This window comes from Cyprinus carpio, chromosome B4 (genome assembly GCF_018340385.1).
Source record: "Cyprinus carpio isolate SPL01 chromosome B4, ASM1834038v1, whole genome shotgun sequence".
Classification (NCBI taxonomy): Eukaryota; Metazoa; Chordata; class Actinopteri; order Cypriniformes; family Cyprinidae; genus Cyprinus; species Cyprinus carpio.
Genome location: NC_056600.1, coordinates 15,528,408 through 15,554,929, shown reverse-complemented (window position 1 = coordinate 15,554,929; position 26,522 = coordinate 15,528,408). Strand labels below are relative to the sequence as shown.

General features: G+C 36.7%; 1 protein-coding gene across 2 annotated transcripts in view; it reads right to left on the bottom strand.

Annotated features, from left to right (window-relative positions):
- LOC109072188 (neuron navigator 3) overlaps positions 1–26,522 on the bottom strand; it is a 326,013-nt gene that overhangs the window by 268,633 nt on the left and 30,858 nt on the right. The window contains exon 1 of one of the 2 annotated variants that reach the window (XM_042722203.1): positions 1,130–1,334. The exons of the other annotated variant lie outside the window; for it this stretch is intronic. The gene's annotated coding sequence lies outside the window, so the exon portion shown is untranslated. Of the gene's footprint in view, positions 1–1,129; positions 1,335–26,522 lie in introns of those variants that run through there. 2 annotated transcript variants of the gene reach the window in all.

The following is a 26,522-nucleotide window of genomic DNA, read 5'->3' as shown; positions in this document are numbered from 1 at the left end:
CTCAACCTCAGATTCAATCCAAAGCAGAGCCATTGACCCATAAGAGGTAAAGGGTTGTCGGCATGTGGATTAGCAGCATTCTTGTGTGATCTAGGCTGGGGACCTGAGCCGTGCGAAATTCAGGTAGGATATTAGGTGAGCGTGGATCTGTCAACTCGGGAAAATTCTATTATCCCGACCGTGATATACTGCCACCAGCAGGACCCCTCCTTTTCCCTCTCTCTCTCTCTCTCTCTCTCTCTCTCTCTCTCTCTCTCTCTCTCTCTCTCTCTCTCTCTCTCTCTCTCTCTCTCTCTCTCTCTCTCTCTCTCTGTCTATCCCCCCATCCTCAGAGGTGATCCATCATGCAACGGCGCTGATCCAGTGTCCCACGCAGGTGAATTACCCAGCGATCATGGCCCGCTCAACCACACACTCCAACATACCACAAACCATTACTGACCTGAGAGATATTCATCAGCTGCTTACTGCCGCACCAATAAAATGAGAGAAGCGGAAAGGCAGAGATAAAAGAGCGTCTAGGTAAGATGCTGGAAACAAAGCAGCATATGCACAGGGAGTGGCAGATGCCAGGCAGCTGTGCTTTCTGACTTTCTCAGAAGGTCCTCTAAGGAGACAAAGTGGCATGGAATGTACAGTACAATGCACAATGCACACCTTATGTCGTGTGGGACATATGTTCATGAAAAGCAGGAGATAAAGCCATTCAAACTCTGCTTCATCATTATATCCTCATTTATCAACATTAGGCAAAAGAATGCCAAAAAAAAAAAAAAAAACTGCATCATAAATCTGCTATGAATGAGGATGTGCAACCTAACTTGAAAGATGTTTATGTATTTTTTTTTCACCGAAATGGCATACTTGGCAACTTTTCAATTCAATTCTTGACTTGTAGATTTAAAATATTTAATGTAAGAATGTCAAGTTATGACGAATCAAGACAATTTTACACTGTTTTTGAGCAAAGTGTTATTTAATTATATTAATATAATAATCTATTAACATAATAGATTATTATTTATAATTTACAGTGAATATTCAATATCAACCAGTCCTAGCTGGGACTTCACATGCAGAGAGACCAACAGGTAGAGTTGGATATAGAAACACCAGAGGCATATCTTACCTTCCCATCCCCCAGTGTGTCTACAGCATCCCTCCCTACAGGAGGTGGGCAAGGCCCACATGGAGAGCCAGGTGGTACTACAACAAGTGCCATAGTGCCTAAATGTGATGGAAAATCCACTTGGTCCTTGTTGACCCCTATTTTAGAGCCCCCGGCTATATGCAGCAGACTCTAAGAACAGACAGCTCACTCCGCGCACGAAAAGGGCCACTTGATCACTTCCATCACAATCCAAGGGCGTGTGCCGCCCTCCACGTTTCCAACCAATCCAGTAGTGAGAGAGAGAAAGAGAGAAAGAGAGAAAGACGCTCAGCCTCCTCTTTCCCAACCCCCTTCCCCATCCCAGCTACTCTCTGGTGCTAAAGCAGAGATTGCGTTGCAGTGATGAAATTTTAATGCTTCTTTTAAGAAGAATAATGAACAGGCTGGTCCCCAGGGGTCAAGATCTCTGTACTACACAAACCTAACAGTGAGCACACATTCATTGACATACACAGCCGAATGCACAGGTGGACATCCGACACAAAGAATGCATAAAAACAAACACATTCTAACAGACACACACACACAAGCTCGCAACTCCAAACATCAAACACTCTTCACGACAGCTTCCCCCCTCCCGTACTCAACAGCGTTGCCAAACACGGATCCACCCTCGATCAAATGCTCTCCAGACACGCTTGTACGCACACATGCGGCGTGGAACAAAGAGAAGGAGTTTAACATTGATGCTCTCATCCATGTCAAAATGGATCGCTGCTTTGATAACGGATATACAGTCTATTTCTTTCCAGATCACTTTTCTTTTCCTCTGTTTATCACTTTCTCCCCCCTCTTTCTGGCATAAATAAATAAAGAAACGGCAAACTGAGGGAGGCAACATGGAACCCCGTCAGCCATCTGCAGCCACAGCCGATCGCAGCTACATTGATTGACACATGAATCAAAATAAACCGGTGCTGGATTATTTACTATGCATGTATATACATTAGGAGAAAATGATTTCCTCTGGCTCTGGCACAAACGCAGCAAACATGAACTTTCATCTATATTTTCAGCTCATTTATGACACTTTCCAGGCTTTGCCTACTCTGACAAATACAAGGCTTTTAAAGGATCTAAAGACTATTTGTCTGCCTTTAATTAAATATCTGAATTCAGAAGCTGATAAGCTAATGCTTGAGAATACTGACTGAACAGGTGCTTGGAACAGAAGGTCCAACCAAACAGTGGTTTTGTTAGCCATCTTGCTAAGTGTTTTTTGTTAGCCATCTAAAGCCACTTCCACCAGACTTAGCATCGAGATCGTTAGGTGCTGTATGTAAGATTTTGACTCTACTAAAGCATAAAAATACTATAAAATGTTTGCAGATATTTAAGAAACAGTTGGCGGAAAACACAGCATATTTAATTTCATTCATCTTCAAGTGTGCTTGTTCCTATTTGTGTCATCAATCTGGCAACCTGCGTGTTAAAAACCTCTCCAATATTTTGAATTTGGACTGCAATACCTAGTTCAACCACTCTGTGTCAATCCTACATACAGCACCTTTTACTATAAAGATAGCCACCATGATAACTATATTAGCATCCACACCATCGCGCAATAAGATTTTGTTTATAATAAACATTCACTGCAGTTTTGTCCTCTGTCTCAAGTTATTCAAAGCAGGATGGATTCCGATTGGCTATATTTATCATTAATCACCTGGGAAAAAAATCACTTTGAAAGTGATTCCAACAATACTGTTCCTCAGTGCTGTTCATTCATCATTATAGTTGTGGTGTGGACTAATTTGCAATGATTTTTTAAAACTTTCTTTTTAACATTATTGTTATAGTTATCGTCCTTGGAGTGAAAGGGCCTTCAATCCAAATACTATACATAAAATGACTGAAAGAGCGACTTTTTAAAATTAAATTATTGACTAAATTTGATTAAATAAATAATAAATTAACTATTTTATTGTACATTAAAATGTACAATAAGTATGTAAATAAAACTAGGTTTAAATAAAAAATTAGAAATAGATTTAGTTTTTATTTTATTTTACTTCATTTTTACAAAAAGTTTTCAAATTTAGTGTGTTTTTACTTTTTTATTGTGTGTTTATATATGTGTGCCTGAGTTAAGATTCTTTTTACTGTTTACAAAGCCTAGAGCTGTCAAAGAGAAAAGTCACAATTTTAGTGATATCTGTCAAGTAGTTGGAAAAAAAGGAAAAACATTTACAACAGCTTTAAACCTGCCATCTGTGAAAAACATACCTTTCAGAAGTGTCATCATTCTTTTTTTTCTGACTGCGAGTGTGAGTTTTTTCAGGCAGCTTCAAAAAAATATATAAAAAAATAACAGAAACACAGTCATTCCTCAAACATGACTGTAATATGATTTGAAAAATGACCCAATGAAATTTCTGCGAGCACCTTACACAAACACAGACAGTTGAAACTATTGCAAGGAATCAACAAAAGCCTGGCCTTGCTGAAAGAGAATGATTTATGAGCAAAAAATAAAACATTTGTTTCAAAACAGAGAGGGTAGTTTGATGAATGAGTTTTTATATTTCAGAACATTTCACAATGTTTTAGTTCAAATCAAATTTGGTTTGGTAAAAACATATTTCCTCACTAAATAATTTTTTTTTTTGTCTAATTTATTTATTTATTTTTACTTATGATGGCCCTTATGTATTTCTTCCCATCACTAATATTTCCACTAGGATAGATTCAGGAGCGCAGTGGAGCATATAGGCAATTTCAACCCCAAAAATCAATTACCTGCAGCTCTGAAAGTTCTTTCCCTTGCTGAGAACAGACAAGGATCTTAATTTAAATATATGAGAGGAGACAAACAGCCTCTTCCTTCCTTATCCCCATCACCTCCTCTCTGACAGGTGGGTCTCAGGTGGGCATATGGATGACTATCGCTGACTAAATCCACAACAGCACGACTACACTCCAACAGAATTCCCCCGGCCCTCGAGGCATCGACACAACATGGAAAAACAGCTGCACTTACAGCACTGAAGAGACACAGAGGCGTTTAGACTGACTAGCAGAATTCTACTTGTTGAGCTCAGATGATTCCTCATGTCACCAGAACATCAGTACTAAAGAATGTTGTTTGTAGACAGCAAAGACAGTCCAAGACTGCTGGACATGTAAGGAACAGCCCAGAGGTGTGTTTAAATCATTTTACAAATATTGATGAGGAGCGTCAATGAGTCATTAGATGTTTTCTTTCACTTATTCAAACAGAACATCACAGATGCACTTCTGAATTTCTGTGAGACCTCTTTTGTATTCCGCCACTCTATTGCAACATTCAGTGCTTTAGCAAATTACGTTTTCCTAAAATGCTTGGGTGCATTAGAAGATAAGAGCTCAATAGCTTAGAGGAGTGTGTGAGGAGAGGAACTCTGAGATTAAGAGGCTGTCTGTGAAAATGCATTTTAAAGGCCACATAAATAAACAAACAAGGTCTTAATGTCACAAAACAAACACAAAATGAATTTTATAGGAGTAAATCACTACCAAACTGAATTCCTTGCTGAAACAATCAACATTAGCTATGTTTTCATCACCCTGTTTGAATGTGCATTTTGAAGTATCGCATCAGAAACGAGTGAAGGAAATGGCCAATTAAAATAAATAAAAATTCCCTTAATTCGCAAAAACGTTTTTAGGCTCGCTTGAGGTTGGTTTTGACTTTTGCGAAAAAAGGGTTCATGCGAATAATGGGAGATAGAAACGCATTTGCCGAATATATTAATCCATGTACATCAAAAAATCATGAGACTTTGCGCTATGGGATGATGTAACCTGACTAACCATCGGACCGATCTTGTTGCACAGAATCTGAAATGTTGTTATGGTCATTCTGAAATGCTCGAGCAAAATCTGTCATCAAAGTGTCTTACACAACTGTGTTCCTGAACAGCAGGGAATCCATGAAAGCAAAGACTGCATTTATTGTGTTTCGTTTGCTCACTCTGAGGCACAAATCGTTTATTATACATGAAAATGATTATATTCAGTGGCTTCTCCCACTTTTTTAGTAATATTTAGTGCTAGTTTATTAGGAAGTGTCGATTTAGTTCTCTTTGACTTGTCGGATCAAAATGGTGCTTATTCACGAATGTTTTATGCAAATGTGTTTTGCGCACAAGTTGTATTTCCCAACTTTGGATGGAAACCCGGCTGTTGTTGGTCCATATGTTGTATTTTTCACATTGGTCCCCAACACTTGGATGTTTTCCAATTCATGCATTTGTATTTAATTCGCCACATCCCACAAGTTTAACTTAAATTCTAATTGGAATAGTAAGAGAAATTTAATTGAATGCATACTGGGAAATCAGGTGTTCTTCTAGTGTACTCCACAAACAATAATTTATTAAACATTATGAAATATATAATTTATCTACCCATTCATCCATTTGTCTGTATCAATCTATATTCATTTACACCCATTTATCTATTTTTTTTTTCTGATGAACAGCATAGCACACAGCTCCACTAACTAGACCAGCAATGGCAGGCTAAAACAAACTATGGTTTCATGCTGTTTTAAAATTTCATTAAGGCTGTGGTGCAGAAGAGACAAAGCTTCTCCAATGGAGACATGCTAAACCACACATCCTCCACACAGCATTATAATTTCAGACATTTTACAACATGGTCTCAGACATACACAGCCTGTTGCTAGGAGAACTGCAGCTCTTGGTTTTATTTCAATCCAAATTTCCATTAGGACTCCAAACAGCAACAGCAGAGGGATTGATTTCCGCAAATTCCTATTAACTACTTAATACTGATATGAGGTTTCACAGACGAGAGAGAGAAGGAAGGTGTGAAATTAGCAAGTGCTTTATTAGGGAGCTAGCACGTAGCAGAACAAATAGCCATGCCACAGTGTGCGTTCACACACCAATGATCTAAAGTGGGCCACAATGGGAGCAACAGAGCAGTTTTCTTGGAAATCTGATTGGAGGATGCCCTGGCAGAGCTATTAGCTCTTTTCAAATACTTAGGACGGTGAATTCTGCTCATAAATTTGAAGATAAATGTTGTTCATTGAGGTTTTAAAAGCTTAAAAACATTATTAGCTGAAAATCTTCCTATCCACTATATAGCTCTTACTGTAAAAGTCATTCTCTATTCAGTACATTTCAAACATGTGAACCATTATTTGTTTATGAGACATGTAGAAAGCCACGGTGTTTGCAAGCACACAGATGAGCCAGTTTTTTTACTGAAAGAAATGTGCTTTGAATTTATATTTTTTTTAATCATGTCCAGTGTTTCCATATATACCAATTAGGTTACAAAACATAATTGTTTACTCCTTTATTAGTTCAGTAACTTCATCAGAAAAAAGGGTAGCACTTTACTTAAATTATACTTTATGTATAATTCATTATAAAAGAAGTTTTAATGCATTAATTCTGCTTTGTAATGCACCTTATAGCTCAACTTAGCTCAGCTTGACTTGACTTATGCATTGTACATTCTCATTAATTATTGACGTCACAGTTAATACGTTCTAAAACTTACAATTCATTGTTACACAATGGATTTTAAATTCAGTTATAATTATTTACGACAAGATATTATGTATAACTTACATTATGGATAATTATAATGCAAATACCTTTTAATAACACTTTATAAGGCATTATACATAAAGGCTTTAAGTGAACTGTTACCAAATACTGTTAATGTAAATATAAGATCTATTATAATATTAACCATGCAAATATTGGTAAGTTATTTTCAAGTGACCCAATTAAGTAGCCTCAAAATGGTTTTATGTGACGATTAATTTCCTGCTTATTCATGATATTTCTGTTATATACTATATAGATTCTATTATATGAGTTCTACTAACTAACTAGCTAAGAAACAGCAACAGTCCAAGGTACCACGCCAAACAGGCATTAAACTCATTAAGTAAAGCAATATACAACAGACTCCTCTTGTATCCGTCCTGAACTAAAACAAAAACCCTCCATACTGTATAAGAAGTCTCTTTTTCTCACCCTGCTCAGTAATACTTAATTTAAATATTTATGCTACCTGAAGTCCTATGCAAAGTTCTACAATTTTCCTCTACAGTTTCAGTTAATGTGAACAAAAAAGTAGTCCCAACACAAATGGTTAAAGAAAAGTAAAATTTTCCAAATTAAAGTGACCTTGGTAAACTGCATAAAATGCATAAAAGCAGCAAATGGGTTTGAACTAACATAAGGGTAAATAGATGTCAGAATTGTCTAGAGAAAGTGTTTTACATAAATAAATAGGCATCGTAGGCAACTTCTTATGTACACAGCATGGGTTCTAAATGCCAGGGTTTCCTGTAACGCCTACTGATATTAATTAGCCATCATTAGCCCTGGGGGCTACAATCAAACAGACGTTTACCCTTTGATAGAGAACCCACTCGTTGAGTATCTCTCAGAATCCTTACCTTGGGTTCCATACTGTCACCAGAGATTTGACTGGCATCAGAAACCCACCACTACTCATAGCAGACCTCATATTTTGAAACGCAAGAGATGAATGGATCAAGGGATGAAGATGAAGCAGGAATGAGATCAGACCACCAGTTCAGCCGCATAACTGCTATTGTACATTTCAGTGCTTCCTTCATACTGACAGGCTTTCGACTCTGGCTCGGCTTGTGGAGTCGTTATTGAATTAACGTGTTGCATGAGAGGGATTTAAGTCTGGTGGAATGACAAGCTGACATCTTCTTCGCTTGGGTACCAGCAGGGTTAACAGATTTCCTTAATGCGCATTCATGCTCTCGTGCCTCGCTTAAGTGAATGTTCAGCCATACGCTAGGCTCTCTGCGAAATTGGGTGAAGGGGGAACAGAGAGGCCAATGGGGAGTTTATTTCTTCTGCATTGGCTGGACGAAGCTGGAGAAGCAGTAATTAATGGCATAATGTTATACAAGTATCAAATATGCATGAGAGACATGCAAAGGACAAGGACTTTCAACACCCGTGCCTTTCTGGATGAGACGCCAAGCCATGAGAGACATCAAGGCCTCCTTTTTTACATGATCATTATTCCCACCTGGGAATTTGGGAAGTCTCTTGATGAATAAATGCATGGGATGTTGGAGGGGAATAGCTCTCCTACCGTGAGTGACACTGGATGACACCGAGCCAGGCAAAGTGGCGGCCCCCAATGTGACACACATCTTTATAAAATCCGGCATTGAAAAAGTTGGAAATCTGGATCTGGTCACTTTTAATGGAAGGAAAAATAGCAATGTGGCAGTGTAGTGTGGAGACTTTCACGCCTAGATGGTAACGACAGTGGGCTGGATCCACTTACCAGTTTCTAGTAGATGCATCGTGGCAACGCTCCGCCAGGCAATTTCCTGCAGGAGCCAATTAAGAGCTGTGGCTGAATTTGCAAAGAACACTTAGAATGTGAGGAATGTTTTTTTTTTTTTTTTTTTTTTTTTTCAGTTAATTAGCTATAAAATGGTTTAACAAGGAATTTGCATAACATAAATTTAAGCTGTCATTTCATTTGATGTCTTGTTCCTTAAAGGAGTAAAAGAGGCGCTGAAAAGAAACAAACGGATTTATATTGTGCAAATCTCTCCCTTGTAAAACACATTAAATAATGCTACATATAATGAGCTAATAGATGTCACATCAAAAGAATTTATTCATTATGAATAATTTAGGATGCCTCTAAAATACCTTCCGGAGGAAAAGCACTTGCCTCGCTCATTTCCCCCCACAAACAGAGCGCGTTTTGCTCGTTCGCTTAATAAATAACACCATTAGACCTTTGGCATGATGTGCTGATTCCAATTACTATCAGTGTAAAAGGGATAGTTCTCACAAAAAAACAAAAATTTTGTAATCATTTACTCACCCTTAAGTCATTCCAAATCTGTAGGACTTGCTGTGGAACACAAAATAACATCATTTGAAGAATATTGGTGATCCACATTTCTTAAAATATCTATCTAAATTCATCCTTTAATACATTTCAGAATTGTTGCCAATCGATCAGACTTCACTGTGTAAAATCACAAAGCAAGACACTTACAAAAAACAATTTTGAACATAAAGAAATCATTTTAGCATGATGTGGATAAAGCTGAATGAGCCCTTATATTTGAACAAACCTCTGTTCCACAAGGTCAAACAGCCTTTTCACATGTCAATGATAAATATCCCCCATATAGCGCATTTAGGCACCAGCCTCAGTGAGCGGTAAGGGGGAGGAGAGATTGGATTTGAGAAGGAGGGTAGAGCGTGGAGACATAGGGGTCCCCTGGGTGTACTTAATCCACCGACGACAAGCAACAAGAGTATAATTACAGGGCGAAAACGTGAGAGGATACATGCCGCTGTCACATGAAATGACACATTTTGATGTATTCCATATGGCATCACCTTGGCAATCTGGCAAGATCAATTCTCGACAAACTGGGACTCAGATTGGCCAGTTCCCCAAGGACCGGGGTTCTAAATATAGCTGGGCATAAACACAACTAGAGCTGTTTAATTTATTGAGGGTGACCGAAACACCTAATTGATACTAGCTTGATTACAAACATAACCAGCTACATGTTAGTACAGCTAGGCTTAATTTGTAACATAGGTGAATACAGGACTTTCACCCATCTGTTAAGCCAGCAGCCCTTAGAAAATAATACTGTAGTACTCTGATATACACTATGGTGTCGCCATGGAACCATTTTTATGGTACCATTGGTCATTGGGTTCTGAAATGAAGTAAAGGACACACAATTCTGAAAATGAATAAGTACCATAAGGTTCGGATCTCATACTGTGCTAAAATGAACATCCGCCTTGAGCAGAAAAAAGCTAATCGCCTTCCAATAATGGATGAATTCAGTCGCAAAAGCAGGTTAATTAAATTGTTGTGCATGGTCACATTTCTTAAAATGCATGACAGGACCATGTAAATGGAGAAAAAAAAAACTACAAGAAAAAACTACATGGAGTCTAATGACTAGAGTTGACCATCTACATGCTGATTTTTTCCGTTTCCATAAGATTTGTTTGAACCTCTTTTATGATGCCATCTGTCAAAGATGTTGGAGCACTTAAATGGCATTTTAATGTTAAATATTGTGACCGCTGGGCATAGGACATTGGAAGATCAGCAAAGGGAATCTTTATGAACCAAGGAACCCTTTTAAGCTGGACTCACAAAGGTCTCTGTACGTGGAAAAAGACAGAGGTTAATGGACACAGAAGGCTGATGAGCATGAATGTGAACTGAATTAATATCACAGTGTGCTGGTGACATAAGTTTATGTTTGTTTGTTTTTTTGTTTTTTGTTATGTTTGTAAGATATACTTATACACACTCCCATTTTAGAGGTATACATGGAGTTATATACTGTAATAAACAGCTATTTTCAGTATATAATGTCACTTTTCTAATTATTTTTGCAATTTTTTTTAAGATGATTGGTGTCAATGTGATTTTAGTGAATGTAACAGTGACCACAGGTGTAGTTCATCATATTAACTATGAACATGTTCCATTAACCTTTGACTACCACAAAGTGTTTACTCTGTCAATCTTCTGCAGATGTTTAGCTTTAGAAGTGTGGGGCCTCTGTATGGCTGCTAGAGCACTTTACTCTATGAAAGCAAATAAGTGCAAGAGTTCACCTGCCAAATGCAGGTAATTTTATAAAGCCGGATGCCCACTGTGCGTCATTGTACAATACGAGTGAGGTATTGACTAAAAGCCAAGACAGACTGTGCCACATCAACAGTCTTTTATGTCAGACGGCGCAATATAAATCTCAGCCAAGACTTTGGTCATGATAGACGGCTCTGACTGGGCATTTTAATTTACCAGTCTACATCCATTCTGACATTTACACAACACAACACAACACAAAATAAAATTAAATAAAATACGCCCCTGACCTTAAGTGTCCAATTCTTTCTTGGGAAACTGTGTAGAAGTCTATGGAATTAAGTTAAAGAGTTTTTATATGCCAGGAGTTCTCCTGCTGTTTCAGACTTGGGTTGGGCTGCAAATGTGCAGGTGACAGTGAGCGTTTGCTAATGAGGAGCAGCCTTTGCAAAAGCTGTTAAAGCGACAAAAGGGAACATAGCATTCAGGATCCTGTTCATTACAAATCACATTCGCACACTCGTTCGCACTTAACACTGAGAAAAGTGACATTATGTGGGTGGTTAACTTTCTTAGCAGAGCTGATCTAGAATCAGTTGAGAATTGACTATATCATTTCAAGATATGGTCATATGAACGGAAAATGATCTGAGATCAGATCACGCCTCTTTGAGCTATTTATGCAGCAACTGCTGGATTTTGTATGCTGAGGCATTTGACAGGTTGTGAGCGGATAACTGGAGATATATTTTGGTCTTCTTAGGTAGGAGCACATCGTCATCAGTGCCGTCAAGGTATTAATGCATCCTCTTTTATATACGCTGACATGTGCATTAATATTGATGATGCTTTCCGCATGGAAACAGATTGGCCGCTGACGATATCACCCTCCCTGTACACGGGATGTGAACAACACACAGAGATTAGTTTGACCTTGTTGTACAGAAAACAAACTTTTGTCCTGTTCTTTTAGGGAAAGGAAATTGCAATACAAAGTTGCAGATAGAACTCTAAAGCAAAAAATGAGATAAGTTAACATTTTATAGCACAGGAAAAAGTACGATGGCTGATTTTTCTACTACCTATACTATTTAATATACATTTTGAAAAGTGAATTGGAGCTAATTCAATTTGAATATTTTTTTTTAATAATTTTTTCTTTTACATGTAACAAAATCATTCCTTTAAAAAAAACATTTGAGTTGCATAACAAAAACATTTATTTATTTATTTATTTACCTACATTGTAAGCTTCTCTATTATTGCACAGCACTTTGGATCAACTTCTGTAATGTTTTATAAATCTTTATAAATTACTATTTGAAAAAATAATTTATACTAGTAATAATAATTAATGTATTAATAAATATAACATATTAGAGATATTTTAAAAATATTAAAATATAAATAATATAAATATAAATACAAAATAATAAAATAATAAATAAAATACAAAAAAATATCATAAATAGTACAATAACCCTTCCATATGTGTAGGTCAATGCAGTGCAGGACAGTTGTGTGCATCAACAACCCTATTTATCAGTTTATGGCATAGTTTGGCATAGGGTTAGGCTCATAATTTCTTGACAGAAATCTTGTTCTAGGACCAACAAAGCATATTGATTTAGGGAGATGTCCTACTTGCTAAATCTTTAACTATTCCATCTCAATATTCTGTGACTCATATCAGATAAAGAGCATGTCCGAACATTGGATGCTTTTCAGTTTGACAAGCAATTTACCGCTAGACTGAACATGTATCTCACAGCCATCCAAATAAAAAATAAATAACAATAAAAAAATCAAAATAAAAAATAAATAAAAATAAAACAAAAGCATGATGCTTCTGCATTGTTCCCTCCCTTTGCTCTGCTTTGCTTTTTAAAATTAAATAAGCCAAGGGAGGCCTTTAAAGTCCAGCTGACTACATCCAAGGTGAGTCGTGCTTTTTCCATAGACATAAATGTTATGATATTTGGTCATGTCTAGACATGAGCAGGAAATCCAAGCTTTAGCATAATGACCTAATTAAAGTGAACTAGAGGTGACTGGTCAGATTTTGTCTGCATTCGCCAAGAAAAAAGTCAAAATTAATCAGTTCATCCTATACCCACAAGCCATAGTTACTATAATCAGTTTAGTTTCCACAGGTGGGAAACACATGGATTACCTCATGTTTCGTCATTTTTTCTTTGGTTGTAACACCTTTTTATGAATCAAAACCTAATGTATATGATGATTTTCCATGTGAAGAGGCCACCTCAATTGCCTAGCTATAAGAACTGAGTTATGTATGTTTTCTAGAGCAGAGGAGCTCTTCATCATAGAGCATATGATTATGCCCTCATAGCAAACGGCCACTGTGAGCGAAAGTGGCCTGTGTTAAACACCTACTTAACATTTATGGAATACATACTTTATTTTTCCAACTCACAGATCTGCTGATGGCTTGGGGGTTGATAGTAGCAGCTGTTTGTGCAGAGCTGACACACACCGCATGAGCTCATCTCTAAGAATAGAAGAATAACATCATCGACAAAGTCTCTCAGGAGATGTGGAGTAGAGCAGAAGCTCTCTGATGACCCCAATAAAGACAATCTCTCCCACCTCTAGGCACGAGACGTAGAAGCTCATGCATGTAAATACAGACAAGACAGCAAACCTGCAGGAAAGCCGGCACAACTCGGAAACCTTGATTGAATGATCCAGACAACCGGTCTCAATAATCCACACTTTTCTTTTAGCACACAGTCTGTTGAAAAATATATCCTGCTACAAAATCCATCTTAACCATTGGATTATGCAGATGGTCTTGAGCTAATCCAGGCTGGTCATTGTTAGTTTATCTTGTCAATAATTTTGGAAAGGCAAAAAACAACCAGCTGGTAATATAATTTTAAGTTAATGACCAGCTTTGACCAGTAAATAATCAACTATATACCAGCTAATGACTGGCTAAATGCACAGTTTGGACCAGGTAATGAGCAGATCTGACCAGTTGTTGACTGATTTGGACCAGGTAATAAGGAGCTTTGACCAGTTAATGATTAGCTTAGACCAGCTAATGACTGTATTAGAAAAGCTAATTAGCAGGTTTACCCAGTTAATGAAAAGTTATGAACAGCTCATGACTAGTTTAGAAAAGCTAATGAGCAACAGTAAATGACTAGCATCTCATTGCAAGACAGTGAGGAGCTTGAATCAGCTTTGACTAAATAATGATTAGCTTGGACAAGTTACTAATGAGCTAAACTAACATTTTGGCCAGCAAGGACTAACACATGATCAACTTGGACCAGCTAATGACCAACTTTAACCACTCCATTGTGGACCAGTTCTGGCTAATGATCAACTTGGACCAGATGATGACTGGCTAATCACTAGCTTTGGCCAGATAATTACATGCTAATGACCAGCTATATAAATAGTTGGACCAGCTTGCACATACTAATGATCAGGTTCGATTAGCTAATGACTGGCATGGACCAACACAGACCAGCGTTGATAAGCAAATTTCAGTCTTAGACCAGCTAAAAATCAAATTCTGCTAGATTTTTTTAGCAGGATAAATTAGCATTAGTGTGTATTTGCTAAATGTGTTTGGCAAAGATGACATCATAGATGACTTATCACTGCATCATGACATGCATTAGCAGACTCGAAGATCAATATAGTTTGCACATACTCTAACTTATTTACACAAATGGGTTCAAGTCTGAACAAAGCATTGCACCGCTACAGCAAACTGATGTGAGAACCACCCCAAAAACAAGCAGCACTATAAGTAATGATCTGTAATTATTGTAATTATGTACTAGGCTTGCTCTTCTAAAGTCTGGTACTTGTATTGCTTGCCCGTGCCTGTTTTGATTAAGTTAGCATATTTGATGTTGGTTGTGGCGATGTAAGGTGGGGCTCAATGTCACATGGGCCGCCAAGCAATCATTATCTCCTGCTGTAATGATCCAATTACATTGCCCCAGCACCTATTAACGGGGCTAAATTACAGTGCTGACCTTTGATTCAGAAATTAAACTCTTCCATTAAAGACACCGCTCTGTAATTCAAAACAGTGAAATCAAGCTCTACTGCACCCTATGGTGATGTCGCACTCTTCCTACTCTCTACATTTCTCACTCCCTAACCTTGTTTACAACAGCACAATACCATACTTATACTATTTCTTTATTTTATATAGATATAGATAAATAGATATATATAAACACATTTCTATATTACAAGTCGTGGCCGAGTGGTTAGAGAGTTAGACTCCTAACCCTAAGGTTGTGGGTTCAAGTCTCGGGCTGGCAATACCACGACTGAGGTGTCCTTGAGCAAGGCACCGAACCCCCAACTGCTCCCCAGGCGCCGCAGCATAAAAATGGCTGCCCACTGCTCCGGGTGTGTGTTCACGTTGTGTGTGTGTTCACTGCTGTGTGTGTGCACTTTGGATGGGTTAAATGCAGAGCACGAATATATATATATATATATATATATATATATATATATATATATATATATATTACATATTGCATGTGTGTGTGTGTGTGTGTGTGTGTGTGTGTGTGTATAGTACATAAGGGATTACAGTCGCTTTAAATTTTTAATCTAAATAATTACGATTCGATTAATTATCAAGTAGACATCACGAATTGTAGCTTTAGAAAGAAATATTTAATTTGAGTTAACATAAAATTTATTACACATAAACATTTAGGCTACAACTGCCTAACATAAATTATTGAACATAATTCAAGATCATTTTTGAAAAATCATTGTCATAGAAAAGTGATTGGTAACTAAAACCACTTTGTTACGAACAGTCTTCAAGATACCTTATTTTATGTTCCACAGAAGAAAGGTTTAAGATGACATTAGGGTGAGTAGCCTAAATGATGACAGAATTAATTTTTTGGGGGTGAACTATCCCTTTATTTATGTTTTTATTTATTTTAATGAAATTATACTCTAAAAAAAGAAACTAAATCTGCCAGCAGGTGGCGGTAAATGTCTATATCGGTCATTCATTCAATTCGATTCGTTCAAACGGCTGATTCATTCAGGAATTATGTCATAGTTTAATGAGTGGGAAGATTACATGAAGTGACGCAAGATTAGCTGCACTGAAAACAGATGAGCGCACATGTGCATATACAGCTCCCGATCGGAGTGAAGTTCACAGGATTTTTTGTCCACAGAATGATAAGAGCACACGTTTAAACATATTTTATTATTTAACAAAGCCATGCATACAGCGCCGGACATTGACAAATCTGGTAAACAAAACACATACTTCAAAAGGAATTCCTTTAGCTTACTGCCGTTACTGTGGCAACCAACAACAGCACAGCTTAACCCGGCATACATTTTTATATTTAGTTATACTGAAAAAATTTAATTCAGTCGATTTTTTTACCCCGTTTTAAAATTATTTTCTATGGAGACCTGCCTAGCTGTTGGGCAAGATGGCGGTATATAATTTCCGCATTCCGATTGGTCAGATCGCCTGTCAATCAAGCCCCTTTGCGAACGGTCAATTATTTGATTGAACTGCAAAAGCATGAACCTAAAACTGCGCTAAATAACAAATATATTCATGTATATTTAAATTAATTTTTATTTAAATCAATTTTAACATCATACTACTGTTTTAAATATTTTTGATGCATATGTATCTCATATTCTTAAAAACGAGTATGCAGGATTTACTGTATACTGTGCAGTATGCATGTAACCTAGTACACTGAATGGATTTAAATATGCTAAAATGAGTACTGCACTCTTACTGATAGCCCAAAGCAGTCTTACATTTGCCAAAATATTTCATAAAGGAACATGAAAGGGGTTGGACATGTGTAGAACTTTGTGAACAACATAGATTAAGTGAGAAAATCAATGACAGAAAACAAGCCAGAGCATAATCTATGCTTATCACACTCTTTCTGACAGCCCAGTAGGCAAAACACTACAACAATGTGTGAAAGGTGCTTTATTTCATGTGCCATTTCTAGCGCAGCCATTAATGACACCACATTTTGCTGACTTGGTGTCCCTTCCTCATCTTTTCTTTATACTATTCCATCACTTCTTTTCCATCAGAGGAGCAGCAGCAAAGCACTGGCATGGTTCACGCATTACGCTCATAACACAGTCTGACAGTCTAGTGCCTGAAGCCCTGTACGTTGCACCCTCTGTAATGTCCAGCCATCAAAGGCATGTCTCGCACTCTCGGTCTCCACAACCATACCCCCAAACCAATCTGCCTATGTGTGTTTGAAAGCAGCCAATCACAGCAACATACACCTGCTTTTAAATATGCATAACACCAGCGCATCTCAGAACTGCTGATTGGCTCCCATGTGACTGTGCCTGAATTTTTACAGGCCTGAATATCCCTCAAATTTGAGCTTCACTAGATCAAACGTAAAACCTTGTATTCATGTGATCTGTAAGCCACGGTTTATTCATGTTAGGATGTTTCTCCGGCCAATTTTATGCTCAGGGATTTATTTCTTTTTTATTATTATTTTAGTTACTACTTTTTTGTGTTATATTACTTGTGTTGTGTTACTTATTAGATTTCTTTGTGTTATAGTAGGTCATATTAATATTATATCACATTATTTTTCCATTTATCTTTTTCAAGTCTAGATTTTATCACTGTAGCCTTATCCCATATCTGGACTTTTAATACATATTATAATAAAAATATTATGTATTATGTACTTATAAGAAACTAATTTCTAAACAAACTATTTCACTATCTATTATCTGATTCATATAATTTTTTTAAACTGGTTTTTCTACTCTAGAGGCTTTTCACCAATATCATCTACAGTTCAAACAGTGAGTAACGTCTGGAGACAAATATGAAAACAAATCTGAAATGTCAGTATATGGACATTACTGATGTCAGTCCATTGGAATTGTCAAACATGCACACAAAAACAAAAGAAATCAATTTCTCCCTCCTTTGCTTTAATTACATGGACAGGCGGGCAAGAGCACACAAGAGCTCATTGCTTGCTTTGCCACATCGCGCTGATGTTAATTGGCTTTCAATGAACAGCTAAAAGGAGAGTTTTTGAGAAAAGGAATGTAATAATATTTGATCTAACACAAATACTTACTCCAATTTGTGTTACAAACACATGACGCAAAGGCTCAACATTCTAAATTTATTTATCCACTAAATCAATATCTAGGTTGTGTAAAGAAAATTGGGAGTTTTAATCTATACATCCATAAGTGACAGTTAGATAAACACAAGCAATAATCACAATCCAGATAGCACACTCAATTCCTCAGGTGGCCAGCAGCCTTGGGAAAAAGAGATGCAAACAAAACCATTTATGATCATTTGGCTCCACTAAAAATAATGCATCTGTCGCAGCAAATGAGCAAAGCGATGAGGTAATTCCACCTCCCGTGCATACTGATGACTCCATTTACACAGCTACCAATATGTAAAATCCCTTTAGGTAAAAAAAACAAAAAAAAACAATGCTTTGTTCATGACCCTACATGTGACCACCTACAAACTCAGGAAATTAGTCAACAACAAACTCCTACCACACACACACACACACACACACACACACACACACACACACACACACACACACAAATACATATTCAGAAAAAGGGCATATAATTGCACCAGTAGTGTGTCCTTCATGAGATTTTAGCTCCACAGTGCTGTGCAATGGTCCTGCTCCGTCCCATTTACATTGCACATCACTGATCCCGAGCTGGAGACCTTCATTTCCTACATGAGATGACTAGACTGACATCTGGTTGATGGGATTTGTGTTAGACACAAGGTGAATAATGACAAAACGTCTTATTTTAATGTCCCTATCATGGTTTCTGATACATCTGGAAGTGTTTGAATGTCATTTACAAGAACACCGAGCTGATGGTTAATGGTTGAAATGGTAAAAATAGATATTCGGACTGCTGGTGATGGTCTATTTCAAACTCTACTTCAAATTCTAGGATAGTATTTGACTGATGAAATGTGTGTGCATATATTGCAAAACCTTGGAGTTCCTATTACTATGCTTGACCAGTTGTGCTACATGAACATATGTGATTTAATAAGGTAACAGCATGTGATCAATTGTTCACCCCTGTCATGAATCTTATTAGCAATGAGAAGGAGACTATTTGAGTTAAAGTGTAGAATATAAGTTAGTGTCATTTTCTAGCAAAATAACGTTGACAGAGACCTTCAAAAAGCCATACACATACATGACCGACTCCCTCAGTCCAAATGATCCCAGAACATGAATTCAAATTACAGTCCATATTACAGTTTTATATATATATATATATATATATATATATATATACATGCTTGGGGCAAAAAATATCCCAAATCAGTCATATACCCCCATTTGCACTTTTTTTTTCTCCAGGGAAATCTCATTCTGCCTGTTGTCAGCATGACATTTACAAGAAAGTTATTGCACATAAAACGTGTGTATATTTTTTATACTGTGCATTTTATTAGATAGCTAGCTATCTCTCAGTTATCTGGTCTGGTAAAACACAGTCTATCACGGGTAATATTACCATGTTTTCCAGTTCTATATGTCTGAGAAATAAAATGTGGATATTACTGTTATAACTCCAGCATGACAAATCATAAAGTGCAGAATATCAATGAAAAGACCAAACAGAAGCATTAAAATGATGCAGACCTTTGACTGCTGCTCTATGAGGAGTAAAAATGCTCTAGATAGCCAAATTTAACTTTAAGTGCTTCATAATGGGTCCTCATAGTCGGTTTAGATGATGTCACTTGTGACAAATTTAAATTCCCACAAGGCCTCGAACAGAAACAGACTGAAGACAGAGTGAATGAAGTCTGCTCAGGTAAAATGCAGAATGGTACGAGAACTGGGCTGAATGTAGAGGAAAGCAAGACATTTCAGCAGGGAAAAAAAGAAAGTGAAAAAAAAAAATAATTCCTGACAAAAACTTCCTTAAACCTTTGTGGGCTAGAAGTAATTTACAGCCAATTAACTGCACTATTCAGTTTAATGTCATGCTGGGTCTGCACAGTCATGAAGAGGAGGATGAGAGAGAGTGAATGAGAAAATGCAAATAAAAAAGACAAGAAAGGCAGGTGAAAGAGAGGAAAACAACATAACAATGATTACTTTATCAACACATGCAAAAGCTGATTATGTGCATCTGTCTGTGCGTAAGAAGGATACGAGAAGTGAAAGGCAAGACTGGTGAGAGATGAAGAGACGGATTTATAGAGAAACCAAAATAGACAGTGAAAGAGAGAATGAGAGAGAGATTCCTTCAGCAGTCTGCTCTGCTCTCTCCAGGGTAATGTACTGTGATTGAGGGTAAACGTGCTTAGGGTAAACATGTTGATGCTCATAGTCTTCCTTTCTCTCTTTCTCTCTCTCAATCTGTTCACTGTCTTGAATGCCCCCTAATAATATTTATACAACAATACTGATCTGCCATGTAAAAATGTCTTTAGCTTCTACATCATCTTATACATTTCACATGTTTATAATTCTTGAATATAAAATGAGGTGGCAAGCAGGATGCAGCATCCACATACAGCAATGGTATGTTTTTTTAGAAATTTTATATGTTGTTGTTATTGTTTTTTGTAATAACAACTAATATAATTTTTTTTTATTAATTTTTTTTAATTAATAATTATTTTATTTATTGTTTATTTGATGTGTATACACTACCTTTCTGTATACCTTCTAAGGTCAGTAATATAATATACTATAAAAGAGCAATATGGTAGTATTGTGTTAAAAAATAGCTGTCTTCTATTTTAATTTTATTTAAAATGTAATTTATGGGTTAATTAATTTTGGGTTAAACTGAACCCAAACTTTTAAATGTTTATACAAAATTATGCAAATTTATGTAATTAGTATGTTAATTTAACTTACATTTAATAGGCCATGGAGGAAGAACATTCAATCTGTTCTTGCCCATTTTTTCTACATTGATTACATTTATTTGGTTTAACCCTCTGGAGTCTAAGGGTATTTTTGGGGCCTGGAGAAGTTTTGTCATGCCCTGACATTTGTGCTTTTTTCAGTTTCTTATAAATATCTAAATGGCTAAAGTCTAATCTCACTGTAATCAGCACAAACTAGGCTATAATAATATGTGAGCAGCATGTATGTACACGATTGTGTTTTTGAGAAAAAAAATGTTATGCGTGGTTAGTGAAAAACTAAAAATGTTAAATCACTTGAATAAGGCAAAAAACACATACAGAAAATTGGTTCCCAGGAATTTTGAGAACTGGAGCTTGTAGCCTAGAAAATCTTTTTTTTTTCTAAATGATGTGAAAATCATCTTGTTTACTCACTTACAGAAAACAATATATTGATTTAAATTTTCTAAGACACTTTTTGTTGGTAAAAGTCATATGCGAGTAGGCGTCAACTATCATGAATTCACACCTGAGAAGACAAAGGCCTGCATAATGAGCTGCATAATGAGCCATTCAGTCAGCTGTGTCACTGAGAGGGATGAGTTACAAGAAAGAATGTGAGGACAAAATAAATCTATATAATTTTATGTTTGTAGTTTATTTAGAATATATTTAATTATCCCACAACATAATTTAATATTCACTTGTGAGTGCAGTTAAACAGTTTATTAGGAAAAATCAATGCTGACTTTCAAACTGAATTTTTTTTGCATCATTACTCCAGTCACACAATCCTTCAGAAATCCTTTTAACAATCTTATTTTCTACAAAAAAAAAACATTTATTGTTATTATTATCATTATTATTATTATTATTGTTATTATTATTATTATTATTATTATTATTATTAATGTTGAAAAGAGCTGAGAATATTTTTTTTTAGGTTTTTTAGGGGGGATAAATTGAATGAACAGCAATGATTGTTACATTTGTTACAGTTACATTTATTGTTACATTTATATTATTTACATCAAGCTTTTGAATGGTATAGTAGTGTATATTGTTATTGAAACTTCATAATATTTCACTTGATTATACATTTAGTCAGGAATTATAGTTTGGAAAAAGTCTTTGGAAAAAGTCTAACTAGTAAAATGTTTACACGTTATGTGAAAACTATTACAAGTATATAAATAAATAGAAAGAGACTTACTCATGTTTATGAACTCTGCTGAATAAAGTGCTTCATTCTTTTTTTCTGAGGAAATCCAAATCTCAAATCCTCAACCACATCACATCTTTTTGGGGTGAATTATGTCTTATTCCTCTCATCGCGAAGCAAACAGTAAAATAATAAAAACTTGAAGAACATTCTCGCTGCGTTGTCTTCTGTTGTGTGGGCGTATTCAAAAGCCGCGCGCTTCAGTGAAACATTTGAATCTCAAAAGCGCGCTCGGCGCGGGGGCGTGGCCGCATTAGAAGATAATGAAGGGAGACGTGAAAAACGGACATCGCGTTGTTTTCATATGGATTACTTTATCACAGAATATTTGTTTTCAGCAGCACTTGTTTAGTTTAAAAGTAGACATGTCAGGCTTTCTATAGATATCTCTCTCATGTCTCTGTGTTGAGTATTCACTGAGTTACAGTTCATTTTAATGACGCATTTGTATCTGAAGATCAGTGCAGACAAAGGCTGCAGACAGCACTCCTTGTTTGTTATCTTTATTTTATAAGTGCACAAAGTTTTGTTGTTATTATGTCTGTATACAAAAAAAAGTAGACCCTTTACAGATTCGATTGATGTATTGCACTTATCTGTACGATCAAAACTGAAAGTGTAATTTAAGTTCTTTTCGGGGTTATCAGGAGAAAATACCCCAAAACGCGTATACGCGTTAATCGACTCCAGAGGGTTAAATAATAAAAGAAGCTCATTCTTGGTCAGGTGGTTCTGTAATGAATTACCATCTTAAAGAAAACTTGTCACTAAACACAATAAATGAATAATATCTGTCAGTTAGACCAAACTCTGCCATGTATGCTCAACAAACGCTCAACCTTTGAACTCCACATACATAGCAGGTCATCCAGAGACAAATCGATGCTAGCCTAGTTGTTGATAGATCTATCAGGTCAGTGGATCGAAAACAGCCAGACCACTAAAGCTCTAGTGTTGATATCAGGAACCATCAAATTTATCTAGCCTACTGAAACAAACATCATGTGAAACATCTAGACAATCTCTGTTATTACCAAACAACACAGCCCAACAAGTGATTATAGTGTTTTATTGCAGAATTAGAAGCGTAAAACGCTGTGTCCAACAACCTAATCATCCCAAAGAGAGATGTCGACCATAATGAAGAAAAAATGGACTGCTGGGATACGCTGACAATGTTACATTCACCAAAAGCCATCTATTCCTCCAGCGACCTTGGTCTCCACTTCACAAACAGACCTCATGTATAGAAACACAAAGCCTCTAAAAGCTAAAGAGGGATGCAGTCAATGATAAGTTACAGCAACATTGACAACAGAGATGGGAACGTATTTCAGCTGTCCTTCAAACAATAACTTTTATTACCCTTTTGTTTTTATGTGCGTATGGGTGCGATTGATTCATTCCAGTAACTCAAAAAGTTCTGCAAACCTTGAGAGATTTTAGAGCCCTATTGATTCCAACCCAGAAAAGGACACCATTAAAAATCCTAGCATTCATAATCCAGTGTTGAAATGGTTGTGGAATGTGTAAAGGCTTATTAAAATACTTGAACACCTCTAAGACTTAATCATCAGTTTGGAAAAATGTAGCAGAAGCCAAGTCTTGTTCTTCTCTTGGATTAGTTTCTTAATAAAACCACTTTTGGCAGAATAATCCTCAGCCAATGATTCAAATTACTTCTTCGTTGGTGACTGTAGATGCTAGACAGACTATATTAGAGAGATGTTTCCATCCTTGTCCATTTTGCAAACCACTTTCCAGTGCGGCCCTAATGTATCCGGCATGACAACAAGCTGTTCTGTACAATCAATGAATTAGAGCCGGTTGCATATGAGGGCGGTTCAGCTGAGGTTTAACTCCTCTCTTGAACAGAATGGCTGATCTGGGTGCCAGCGGCTTAAATTGGTGCAGTAGCAGGGGGCTGTGTTTTTTAGCCTTGCTATTTTAAGATGCAAAAAAACAAAGGGCTCTGGAGATTGCAGAGATGAGTAGAGAGCTCAGTGTAATTGGTAGAGTAATTTTTCGGCCTGGGTCAGGGTATGTAATGTGAAAATGCATGATGCAAACTGCTTGTTTGCTTTTCTCAGAATGCTTCTATAAGCACAAATGTCATTGCTGTTTGACAAGGGCAGTAAACAAATGCAAAGTTAGTGTAGATTAAGACCAATTCAGCTTCAAAATGACAAGCAACCCTAGGATGACAGAGGAGAACATAATGTTTGTGGGGCTGCAGTGGTCCAGACTCACATGGTGCCAAAGGCAAGATCAGGCATGAGACGAACCCACACCTCGGAAAACAAATAAAAACAACACAGTACTTTTTGCTGTACACCTTAGTATTCTTTAAAAATAAAATAATAAAATAAATTAACCTCAAAACAATTATTAATGTGCTTATGCATGCCCATGTATGCTGTAAAAATAATTAATAATTATTTTATTTTATTTATTTAATTTAGGCTAAGTTACTTTAGTATAAATTAAAAAAAAAAAACATGCAAGAGGCAACCCAACACCTCAGAACTAAAAATAAACATAACATAATTACCTGTGTTCTATGTACCTATATGCTGTGAAACTAAACTAAACAAAACAACAAAACTAAATTTAATCACACGACACAACAATTATTTATGTGCTGTGTTGGCCAAAATAACAACAACACTGAATGTCTGAGTGCAAAATATGGTAAAATGACATAAGGGACATACTGTATCTGCACTGTTTGGATCGAGGTAAGGAGCAAACCCAAACCTGCCTGAAGTAGCACCAAGAAAAAGTCAGCGTTAATGAGACAGTTTCATCCCTTTCGTCCAGACAGTCGGCCGTCCTCAGAGGAAAGGAGGGCATCACTGGAGGCTGGACCATAAGTTCATGCCTACAAAATCCAAAGTTGAACATGCAGAGTGGAGATAAAGGCAGCTGTGGGATCAGCCAGGTTTTCCGCAGCATGAGAAGATGACCCGCTATAATTGGAATGCCACTGTGGTGAGATTTGATTTCAAGGGTGCTTCATTAATCAGCCACAATCACCTCCATCTTGAAAAATGACTGCAGGGCTTGCTTTGCTAAAGCACTGTTGGGAGTTTGAAAGAGAGTGAAAGCATAGAAGTGGCTATGACTGTAGGGAACTGCAGGATGATTTCATTGCCTTTGCCTGTATGATTATAGCCCATTGTCTTGTATGTGTGCATGCACAGCCTTGATCGAGCGTTCACGCTCTATGAAGCAGGGGGAAGGGGATGTAGAAATACACACACCCGCATACACACACTGGATGAGAGACGACTGGCTTTGACGTGCCACACAGACACAGTCTGGTGGGCTCAAGTCAAGCAGGGATGGGCAGCGCTTGTTGCCCAGGGTAACAGGGAGAGAGTGGTACATTAAGGCACAGGTTGGTGACCATGGTGAAGGGCATTGGCACAAAAGCACCAGTGTATGGTGACATCAGTGCATGGATAAGAGAGGACAGACATCTGTTTGGCCAAAATAGTATTATTTTGTGACTTTAGCATGATTTTGGTGGTGTGAATAAAATAATATCACTGTATGAGAATTGCATATTATAGAAACTATATAAAAATGTTATATGTTTTACACAACCATGTAGTATTTTTAATGTAGATACTAAAGTGTTTTCTGTAGTTTAGGGTCAGTAATATAATTTATTTATTTATTTACTTATTGATTGATTGAAATATATAATTTTATTCAGCTTTACTATATAATCCTTTTTATATCAGCTTTAATTTAGAGGATTAATGGCAAGGATATTAAACATTTAGCTAAACTTTAGCTTTTTAAATTAACAATAGCTTTGGTTGAAGTTGCCATCCTTTTATATATTTATTTCTTTTCCATAAACCTTTTCTACAATTGGAAGATGCCTTGCTGTACTAACGCAGTCTTGAAAGGGGTCATGGATCCCCATTCAATATACTACCATACCACTCAACCCTATCCCGCCATAGAAACATATGTCATTAATTATCTAATTAAAAGTATCTGCCGGGAAATGCACCATAAACCGAAATAAAATAAAACCAAAATCAACAGCCTTTGACTTGAGATACTAATGTCTCTCACTGATTTTTACATTTAATTTCTCAACCCCTAGAAAAAATAGTATCTAACCACAATGCCCTAAATACGCTCCTGCCTATCTTACAAAATGAAATGATTCCTCATGGGATATGATTTGACATATAAACTGGCGTTGCTGCGCAAAGTCAAAACCCCAATCTCCAATCTTGGTCTGGATCTGGGCATTCACAGCGGTCCTACAGGCATTTAACATAACCACAGATCTGGTAGATGATAATCCTCATGATAAACAAACAAAAATGTCAAACGCAAACTTTCGGCCTCTTTATTCCACCAGGCAAAACAGATGCGGCGTGAAGATGGAACATACAAATGCAAAAACTAACTGCTTTGAAAGGCAAAGCAATTTATCAATATAAACACACTCAAGAGATGGACTGTTCTATGGAAAGGTCATGGAAAAAAAAATAAAACTCTAAAGAATTGGCTTGTTGTGGCATTTGAGTGCTGTCATTATTTTGTGCTGC